Genomic DNA, 10,046 nt, shown 5'->3' with positions numbered 1-10,046 from the left:
AGTCTCTGTCAACCCAGCACTAAAACCATTCCCGAGGGCAACTCTTCAGACAAAGATTAGACTGGACTATGGGACGTAATATGATACTCTTGAAGCGTGTGCTTCTTAGCTCAAGTAGATACATGAGATTAAATGGGCAGCTTCTGTCCGAAGATGAGATGAGAAGGCAGAGAGGGTCAGGAGCTGGTTGAATGGACACGGGAAATCAGGGGTGGAAAGGAGGAATGTACTGTCACAGTATAGGGAGAGCAATTAGGGTCACATAACAACGTATGTATAAATTTTTGTATGAGAGACTAACTTGAATTGTAAACTTTCAGTTAAAGTACAACAATAAAATTAAACAAAAATAAAGGGAAAAAAAATTGCCAGTCGCTTGGGTAGCCAGGTGCAAGTACTTGGATTACTTTGTTTGTATTATTCTTTTGAATTGTGGTGTTGGCGAAGAATATTGAATATACCGGACTGCCAAAAAAACAAACAAATCTGTCTTGGAAGAAGTACAACCAGAATGCTCCTTAGAAGCAAGGATGGTGAGACTACGTCTTATATACTTTGGACACATTATCAGGGGCGATCAGTCCCTGGAGAAGGAGATCATGCTTGGTAAAGTAGAGGGCCGGCGAAAAAAAGGAAGACCGTCAACAAGATGGATTGACACAGTGGCTGCAACAATGGGGTCAAGCATAACAATGATTGTGAGGATGGCGCAGGATCGGGCAATGTTTTCTTCTGTAGTACATAGGGTAGCTATGAGTCGGTACCGACTTGACAGCACCTAACAACAATATTCTTTGGCCAAAGTATTGGACGGTTTAATCATCTTACACAAGGTGTTAGTACTCTGCCTGTGACTGGCAGCAGAGTTGACAAAGGGAAATTCACAATGTTGGGAGACTATTAGCAAGTCAGGCTGTAAAGACACAAGAGACATAAGAGACACTGGCAAAGGACATTGATTAAATTTACAGGTTTTGTTTTGAAGCCTTTTGTAATCAAAATGAAGACTAGAAAATTGCTATTAAGGCGGTGTGTGTATGTGTGCTATTATTTGAAGGAGTGACTAATTCTGCAGTTTGCTCTGAAGAGCTTTTGTCACTACACTGAATGAGTATTGGTATTTGTCAGTGATCACCTCTACAAATATTTAAAAACGGGTATGTATTAAAACTTTTTTTAGTAATCTGAAGGTGCCCTTTGCTGTCAAATTGATTCTGACTCATGGGGATAAATTATTATCATTTAGCGCAGTTGCTAGTTACAAAATCAATACAAGAAACAAATATATTTCTACATACCTGTAAGATATCAAAATTGAAATTTAAAAAATTGCAATAGCATAAAGAAAATGAAGTCCTAGGAATCTATCAAAATATGTGCAAGATCTCTTCAGGAAAAAATTATAAAACTTTAATGAGAGACATCTGAGAATATCTAATTAAATTAAAAGATACATTTTAAAGATATAGTCTCCCCGCATGGGTTTATAGATTCAATGCAATCTCCAATAAAATCTCAATATGACAAGAATATTGTAAAATTTACGTGGAAATGTAAAGGGCTCAGAATTACGAAGACCTCCTGGGAAGAACAAGGCAATAGGACCTACATTACCAGGTAACAATATTGATTACAAATCTATTGTAATTAAGATGGTGCGGTATTGGTGCGGAGACTGACAAATGGAAAAGTGTAGATTTGGACAAAGGAGGGGCCACGGTGCAGATCCAGGGTCCGAGAGAGAGCAGCACCTTCTCTTCAAGAAGAGTGGCAAGAGCTGGAAGAAGTGCCCTAATGAGAGTTGGGAGACTACCTCAGGTTACAAGCATTTGGAGACATTCTTCTAGATTTATAACTCAGTTTACTCAAACTGAGTCAACATAGACCTTCCAGCATCCGTGACTACATCTCATGAGAGCATACTTTGTTCTGATTAATTCTCAGTTCATATTGGGCAAAAACACTCACACCTGCACCTGAAGGAATGACTAGAAACTACAGTTTGCTCTGAAGAGGTTTTTCACTGCCCTAAAGGAGTATTGGTATTTGTCAATGACCATTCTTCCAAATATTTTTTCCAACCATTTAAAAATGGGTATGTATTTTAAAATGTTTTAATACAAATTCTCAGGTAAATCTGGTGTGATCATCTCTTGGTCTGATCAATTCAATGATGGTGGTTATAACAGGATGTTGAAATGGATTTTTCCTGTTTTTCCAAAGGGTCAACTAGGACCAAAGCTGAGGACAAAGCAGCATCAGGCACTCCAGATTCTAAAAAACCTGCAAATAATTTAGGCTAGCCACCCCTTTGAGGACTTACTAAGCGGTAACTCAACTAGCTCTGCTAACTCTCAATGTAAGCAGAAAACAAGGAAGGGAGGAGAGAGGAAAAGGGAGGTGTTATCAGAGACACAAGTCTTCTAACTAGGGAGAAGAACTATGGCTCTTCCTTCTCCCTCATGTGGGAGAGAAGGGATGTTTCATACTCCTCCCCAAGCTGAGTGAGCAAGTAGAGATATTGGAGGCAATCACAAGCAGGGGAGACTGGCATCTCATGCCCATGCTGAACTTGCAGTGAACTTGCTGGTGTGCCCTCTGTGACTGTTAGAACAGGAGGAAAGGAAATTGGGAGAGGAGCAAGAGGGTACTAGCATGGAGCAGCCTGCACTCACATGATTTGGAGTTGCCTGTGGGTCAGTGGCCACCATGGAAAATAGCTGAGCTTGAGCCACCCTGCAAGTTTCCCATTCAAGAGTGCTGGCTGTTGGGTGAGACCCCATCAACTGGAAGCTGTGGGGTATACAGTTCCCATCCTGAATCATCATCTTCAACCCAATGCCACATACTTCATGATTCCACCATATTCCCAACTCCACTCTCATTTCATCTCCATTCCTATCCCTACAGCTCCACCTTCCCATCTCCGTTACCATCCATCCCCTTCTCCATCATCTCTCTCCATTCTCAGATTCTTCCTCATCTGCATTCTCATTGACATCCCCACTTGGTTTCTATTCCATCCACATGTCTATCTTCATTTCTATCTTTATCACCTTCTCCTTCCGGTATTCACTCTCTTCACATAGCAATCCCCACCCCCTGGAGAATCCCAGTCCCCTTTGCTATCTCCATCCTATCCCCAGTTCACCCCATCCCTATTCTTATATGTTTCTTTTCCATTCTCACTTCCTCCAGGATGAAAATTGAAGAAGATTCAGGAAGAAGTCTCAGAGTTTGAGGGGATATTGGGAACTATCAAGGTTGATAGTCTCTCTATACAAAATTTCCTCCCTAGCTTCCAAGTAAGAAACTTGGAAAGAAATCATTCACATCTGATTTCAGATAGAACCTTGCCACTGTACAAGGTGAGTGTTGGGGAGGGCTGGGACTGGGATGGAAAGTAGGAGGGAGTCTCCAACAGAGACAAAGCAATCCCGAGAAAGACAAGGAGACAAAGACAACAAAGAGAGAAGCTGAGGATAAGTCAGAGGCTCGAAGGCAGAGAGAGGCAAAAGAGAAGGAAATGAGTGGAGTAACATCTCAAATCTGGTTTAATCCCTACCTCTCCACCACAAGTCAGTCTTTGACCCAAGGAATTTAGAGAAGGGAAAAGGTGTGGAGAAGGGAAAAGGTATGGTCTGTCCTTTCATTTAACTCCTTTTCTGCTTAGTATCCTTTCATCTTCAAATGGGCCAGAAGAAAGGAGATTCTAATCTCTGACTTATCTGGCTCCAGAGATGATCCAGTTTTAGGATGAAAGAGGAGGAGGGGATGGAGATGAGGCTAAAGATGAGATTGTAATGATGATGGTGATGATGAATTTGAGACTAGAGTTTTAAATTATACCGAATCACTGGAAGGTTATTGAGCCTGCCCAAGATATTATTAAGACACAAGTAAGGGAAATGTGACTCAACGGAGTTGAAGGCAGTGATGGGAGAATAATAAAACCGTTGCATGTTTGTGCTGCCACTGAGTTTCAGATAATTCAGCAAGCCTGTCATCTGCTGTGTAGAGCCTCTTCCTGTTTCAAACAGCCTGCCTGTGTTCTCCTGACCTTACGCTGTAGTGAGCCTGGAGGCTTCAAGAGGCGGATAAACCTATACTAAAAAAGCCTTACTTAGAGATCCCAAAAGGGACATTTGTGGTTCAGTGGTAGATTTCTTGTCTTCCACTAGTGAGACCCTGGTTGGATTCCCCTGCCAATTCACCTCATGCACAGCCACCACCTGTCTGTCAGTGGAGGCTTTCGTGTTGCTCTGATGCCAAAGGTGCAAGACTGGGCAGAGTTTCATTGTATTGTACGTGGGGTCGCCATGAATCAGGGGCCGACTGAGCAGCAGCTAACAACAACAGAGATTCCAAGAGGTTTCTTCCCTTACATTCCTGGGAATTCAGCAGTGGAATTTCTGTCCAGTTGCCCCTCTGTTTGGATTAGAATTGTCACAGCAGAACCTCACGGGTTCTTTAAGCCCAGCCACATCTTTTCTTGACTCCTGAGCTGAGTCCTAAATGGCACTAGAACTTTGCTTTTGCTGACTCTGTTTCTCTCTTTTTTCCTTATAACTGTTTTTGTTTCTGGTTATTGGCTATGAGGCCAGTCTGGTTCCAGAGCCTTCATTCTTCATCCTTGCATACTGAGAACTGCAAGTTTTCAAGTCTGCCTGTGACTTGTCTAGCTCGTATTTTGGACTGTGTCCCTTTCCACAGCTGGTTCATGAGTAGACAAGAGTCTAATTTGTTCAAGGAGACTCTGGGTAGTGCGAACAGTGAACGGACTGAGCTGCTAACCAAAAGGTTGACAGTTTGAGTCCACTCACACGTGTCTCAAAAGAAAGGTCTGGTGATCTACTTCTGAAAAATCAGTCATTGAAGACCCTGTGGAGCACAGTTCTACTCTGACACACATGGGGTTGCCATTAGTCAGAATCAACTTGATGGCAACTGGTTTTAATTTGTGCAGGGTGAGAAATTATTTCCCATGGGTAACAGTAATGGTTAGCAACCTGGTTTTATGGTTTGACCATCGGTGATCTCGGCTGGGTGGATGATAAGATCTAGTTCTGTGGGATGAGAGATGACAGGGTATCTGGTTTGTTAGTTCTTTGTGTTCATCTGATTGCCTATTTGGAAGTCAGCTCACTTAAGAAAATATTTTGTGCCCAGTGGAAGAGAGACGAGCCCTTCGATGTCTGGACTAATGAGTGTTTATGGTCCTATGTTTACCCTGAAAGAGTCCTTGGGTGTTAAAAACGGTTAACTGCTCAACTAGTAGCCAAAAGTTGATGGTTCAAACCTATCCCGAGGCACCTGGGAAGAAAGTCTGACGATCTGCTTCTGAAAGTTCACAGTCTTAAAAACCCTATGGAGTGCAATTCTACTCTGCACACATGGACTCACCATGAGTCAGAATCAACTCCATGGCAACAGTTATATACACATATATATATATATCTTTTTCTTTTTGGTTTACTCTAACTCATGGCTGAAGTTATAAAACCAAAGCTGCAAGCTCTCTGGGTGCCTGTAGGTCTATCAATGAAAAAAAACCTTAAATCTCTTTATGTGAGTGTGACATATTTCCCTACCTCCTCAGGGTATTAACAAATTAAATTATAAAGACTGAAATTAAAGACACTCTGTTATGATTGGTTTATTGGTTACTAAGACTTTACATAAATCCAATCTTCCTCAAATTCCAGGAAAAAGAAGCTGAACTTCTAATACTTTAAATGGGCTAGACTTAAACAAAACAAAAATCCTCCTCACAGAAGCTGTTAGCTCAGAAGCAGTTTTCTGCAAGAATCCAAGTTCATATCATCAAGCTGGGTGAATCCTCGGACAAGTCAGACTGATAGGATAATTTTGCTTCTAAAATAGCCATAAGTCTTTCCCTTAATTTTATCAGTGTAGAGTATAATACAAATGCACATTTGACTTGATTTGATTTTTAAGATTTGCTTTTGTTTTCTCAAGAGAATACTTCATCTGAACTTCTTAAACTTTGTATACTGATTTTACTGATCAGATAACCTTGATACACAGACGTATTCCTCCGCATTGTTGCTCCCGGTATGCCTCAATCACCCTTATTACTTTAAAAAAAAAACATTTTATTGTGTTTCAGTTTAGGTCTTCATTCAGCAATTTCTACATAAATTGTTCAGTGACACTGGCTACATTTTTTACGATGTCTGAACACTCTCATCATTTCCTTTCTGGTTGTTCCATTTCTTATTACAACTTTTAATGAAAGTTACTAAGTTCTGTTTTTGAGCGAGAACTAGGAGGTAGGACATTGAGAACTATCATAAGCAAGTATTTTATCAAACCAAAAAATTTTGTAAGAACACATAGTATGACGCCAACAGCCGTACACATCTTTTTTACACCTTCTTAAAATGGCAGTTATTAATATATTCATTAAAATAATCCAAAGATATAACACTCCATAGCATGTAAAAATAAGAAGCAAGGATAGATACAGACTATACTTGGTGACCAAAGTTTGAGTATCCTGTTGTACTTAGAAATTATCCAAATATCCAAAGATTATTACTCAATTTAACACTAATACTAGGTTTTAAAGTTAACTAAGGATCTTAGGAATCATTTTCAAGCCGACATATTACAGAACATAATTACTGTTGATATCAAAATGTTTGTCAGAATTATAATTCAATTTAGATGAACACATACTTTCATGTTTTTCTTAATCTTAAACATTGTATGGAAGTGATGTTGGCATAGGTTCAATAAGTATCTCTTTTCTACCAGAATATAATTGGACAAATCGATTGTGTGGTCATAATTGAAAATAAATCTCATTCCATTCTTAGCGTCTTAGCATTTACCATATTTGCACCAGATTCCTTTAAAAAGAAAGAAATAGTAACGATGTAATTGAAACTACTTTTCTTGGATCCACTTCCTTTCCCCTCTCCCTCCTGCCCTAGAATTAATCATGATCTAAAATAAGGTATTTATCTTCCCTGTGCATGTATTTATACCTTTATTACGTATGTATATATTCATAAATAATATCTAGTATTATTTTGCATGTTTTTACAAATTCTATCATACTGCCTGAATTACTTTGCAACTTGCTTTTTTCTTTGCACTTACATTTTTAAAAATAATCTTTTTATTTAGGAATAATTTTAGAATTACAGAAAAGTTGCAAAGATAGTACGGAGAGTTACTTCACACCCAACACTCAACTTCCCCTAATGTTAACATCATACATAACCATGATACATTTGTCAAAACTAGGAAATTAACATTGGTACAATATTGTTTTAAGCCTCGTGTTGCAATACTGAAGAATTCTGTGGGCAAAAAATTGAATGATGCAGGAAGCATCAAAAGAAGATGGAAGGAAAATACAGAGTCACTGTACCAAAAAGAATTGGTCGAAGTTCAACTATATCAGGAGGTAGTATATGATCAAGAAGCGATGGTAAAGGAAGAAGTTCAAGCTGCACTGAAGGCATTGGCAAAAAACAAGGCTATAGGAATTGATGGAATATCTATTGAGATGTTTCAACGAACAGATGCAGTGCTGGAGGTGCTCACTTGTCTATGCCAAGAAATTTGGAAGATAGTTACTTGGCCAACTGACTGGAAGAGATCCATATTTGTGCCCATTCCAAAGAAAGGTGACCCAATAGAATGCAGAAATTATCAAGCAATATCATTAATATCACATACAAGTAAAAGTTTTCTGAAGATAATTAAAAAACGGTTGCAGCAGTACATTGACAGGGAACTGCCGGAAATTTAAGCTGGATTCAGAAGAGGATGTGGAAGGAGGGATATCATTGCTTGTGTTAGATGGATCTTGGCTGAAAGAGAAGAATACAAGAAAGATGTTTAGCTGTGTTTTATCTGACTATGTGGATCATAACAAATTATGGATAACATTGTGAAGAATGGGAATTCCAGAACACTTAATTGTGTTCATGCAAAACCTATACATAGACCAAGAGGCAGTTGTTTGAACAGAACAAGGGGATACCATATACTTTAAAATCAGAAAGGTATGCGTCAGGGTTGTATCCTTTCACCGTACTTATTTAATCTGTATGCTGAGCAAATAATCCGAGAAGTTGGACTATATGAAGAAGAATGTGACATCAGGATTGGAGGAAGGCTCATTAACACCTGCAATAAGCAGATGACACAACCTTGCTTGCTGAAAGTTATGAGGACTTACTGATGAAGATCAAAGACTACAACCTTCAGTATGGATTACACTTCAATATTAAGAAAACAAAAATCCTCACAACTAGACCAATAAGCAACATCATGCTAAATGGAGAAAATATTGACGTTGTCAGTGATTTCATTTTACTTGGGTCCACAATCAATGCCTAGGGAAGCAGCAGTCAAGAAATCAAACGAAGTATTGCATTGGAAAAATCTTCTGCAAAAGACCTCTTTAAGGTGTTCAAAAGCAAAGATGTCACCTTGAGGACCAAGGTGCACCCGACCCAAGCCATGGTGTTTTCAGTCGCCTCATATGCATGCGAAAGCTGGACAATGAATAAGGAAGATGCATTTGAATTATGGTGTTGGCAAAGAATATTGAGTACACCATGGACTGCCATAAGAATGAACAAATCTGTCTTAGAAGAACAGCCAGAATGTTCCTTAGAAGCAAGGACGGAGAGACTTTGTCTCACTTAATTTGGACATGTTATCAGGAGGGACCAGCCCCTGGAGAAGAACATCATGATCGGTAAAGTAGAGGGTCATCAAAAACGAGGAAGGTCCTCAACAAGATGGATTGACACAGTGGCTGCAACAATGAGCTCAAACAGTTGCGAGGATTGTGCAGGACCAGGCAGTGTTTCATTCTGTTGTACATAGTGTCTCTATGAGTCAGAACTGTCTTGACGGCACCTAACAACAACAACATTATTAACTAAACTACAGATTTTATTCAGATTTCACCAGGTTGTTTTCTATAATAGCCCTTTTTGTTTCAGGATCCAATCCAGGATTCCAAGTTGTATTTAGCAGATTGCATTTTTGAGAATTACCCATGAAGACACAGGCTGTTCTAATTGAAGTTAAAATTCCATTGTTTGACCATGTCACAATGCATTTATTCTCCTATAGGTAAAAAATGAAGTTATTTCCAAATTTCTTTCACTATTACAAACAATAGCTTAATTCTTGTATCTTTGTCCTTATCTTCTTTACACTGTCAGGAAAGATAGAGAGAGCATATGTAATTTATGATAAAGTCCAAGCTTATACCTTCATAATCTAGCTCTTTCTAGTCTCATCTCCACTCCCAACTTACCATCCAGCTTCATGACTAGTCAGTCTACCCAGCTCTCTCCAAAGTTCTCTAAACCCACCCAGTGCTTTGCTGCTTCCCAGCCTTGCCTTTTCTGGTCATCTTCTTCACTCCACCCCCAGCCCACAGCAGTGTCTGTTAGAATGCTGCCTGGTTTATGGACAGAATAGGGGTAGTAAGGAAAGCTTGAGCACAGAATGAAATAGACTTAGGTTCATGTTTATCTACCTGTTCATTTGTCAAAGAGTTAGTAATCGCCTACCATGTGCCAGACACTGTGCTAGTTACCCAGAGGTTTGTCCTGAGCCTCTCCTCTTCCCATTCTATATCCCTTATAATCTCATTAATTTTAAAGCCTTCAACTCCAAAATCTACACCTCTGGCCCAGATTTTGCTTACTGATCTTCTAACCCATATATCTAACTGCTTCCTGGACATCCTCATTTGAATATCTCACAAACTAAACCCAAACCCATTGCTGTCTAGTTAACTCCAATTCATAGCAACCCTATAGGACAGAGTAGAACCGCTCCACAGGTTTTCCAAGCCATGGTATTTTCCATCACCTCGTACGCATACGAAAGTGGGACAATGAATAAGGAAGACTGAAGGAGATTTAATGCATTTGAATTATGGTGTTGGTGAAGAATATTGAGTATACCATGGACTGCCAAAAGAATGAACAAATCTGTCTTAGAAGAGGTACAGCCAGAAAGCTCCCTAGAAGAGAGGATGT

This window comes from Trichechus manatus, unplaced genomic scaffold (assembly GCF_000243295.1).
Source record: "Trichechus manatus latirostris isolate Lorelei unplaced genomic scaffold, TriManLat1.0 scaffold00015, whole genome shotgun sequence".
Taxonomy (NCBI): domain Eukaryota; kingdom Metazoa; phylum Chordata; class Mammalia; order Sirenia; family Trichechidae; genus Trichechus; species Trichechus manatus.
This window is presented reverse-complemented; position numbering follows the sequence as displayed.